Raw genomic sequence first — 1,214 nt, 5'->3', positions numbered from 1 at the left:
TTCCCCCCCCCCCCCCCCACTCCTTACACCTCTGGCAGGGTCAAGAGCTGCAGCACTCCTTCCTTACAATTTTGTGGCTGTATTTATTGCTTTCGTATTGGATTTTTCCAGTAGTTCAATTTGAAAGAAAGCTGACCATCGAGGATAGTCACTTTTTAATAATGGGTGGGAGGGGGTGCACATCATTGGGAGAAACAATCAGGAGGGAGGAAGGAAACAAAACTGTTTTCTAAGGATCAAGCGTCTGCAAGAAGAAATTTCGGTTTCCCTCCAGCCGCCTCCACCTCGACTCTCCTCCCGCCCACCCCAAGGCTGTAGTTACTAAGCAAAAGGATGGGCTTCTTAACTTTGATTTCTAAGGACTTTGAGGCTCGGAGTGTGAGGCTCCGTTTTATATTCCTGGCTGGTCCAGAGTCAGCACCGGTGACGTACACACCTAAATCTGGTCCCCGGGCCCTTGGCGACCCGCAGCCCGGCGGCGGCAGCTGTGCGTCCTCCCGCCTCACCCGTGCCCCGCACCAGCCAAACTCGGAAGTGGGGTGGGGGGGAGGGAGTTCACCCTGTGCCCAAAGGCCCCTCCTCTCCTTACAGTTCATTAAGCTTCGGGATTCCAGACCCCGAACCGAGGAAGACTCGAACTCTCAGTCGCTCCAGGTAGGGAACTCCCTGGCCGCGGGAGAGACGGCGGCGGCGCACAAGAACTGGTTGCGACCCCCCGACTCCTGTACTCAGCAGTCCCCGCTCTGAGCGGCTCCCGGCGCCCCCGCAGCCGGGAGTCCCCGCAAGTCTCCCAACTTTCCCGCGGGGCCCGAGGTCCTGCGCGCTCTCCGGGCCAAGCAAGCAGCCGGGCATCGATAGCTGCCGGGCCCGAGCGCAGACGGCCGGCAGGAAGGAGGGGAGTCCCGGACCTAGCGCCTGGGCACCCGAGGAGAAGACGGCTCCGCCTGCGCTGCCAAATTATTTATTATTCAAGGAATGGACGTGTCTCTTTTGCTAAGTTTTTACCACCTTTACGGAGGGCCAGTCTTGCCCTGGATCTCAGTTTCTTGCAAAATCTAGGTTAGAATCTTGCAGGGACTGGCCGCCACGATTGCTCGCCCGCCGCCCAACAACCCTGCCCGGAGGCGGCCGGGTGGGAACCTTGTCTCCTGCCCGCAGCCCACCTCGGCTTGCCAACCCGCGCCCTCTGCGCGGAACATGCCTTCCCCGGGGCC

General features: G+C 59.9%; 1 long non-coding RNA gene across 2 annotated transcripts in view; it reads left to right on the top strand.

The window, feature by feature from the left end:
* The window catches only part of LOC104989174, a 24,880-nt gene that overhangs the window by 574 nt on the left and 23,092 nt on the right, over positions 1-1,214 (top strand). For both annotated transcript variants that reach the window (XR_825343.1, XR_825342.1), the window contains exon 2: positions 592-654. This is a non-coding gene — a long non-coding RNA (uncharacterized LOC104989174). The remainder of the gene's footprint in view (positions 1-591; positions 655-1,214) is intronic.

This window comes from Bison bison, unplaced genomic scaffold, assembly GCF_000754665.1.
Source record: "Bison bison bison isolate TAMUID 2011002044 unplaced genomic scaffold, Bison_UMD1.0 scf7180017864146, whole genome shotgun sequence".
Lineage (NCBI taxonomy): Eukaryota > Metazoa > Chordata > Mammalia > Artiodactyla > Bovidae > Bison > Bison bison.
The sequence above is the reverse complement of the archived record's forward strand: the minus strand, read 5'-3'. Positions and strand labels throughout refer to the sequence as shown.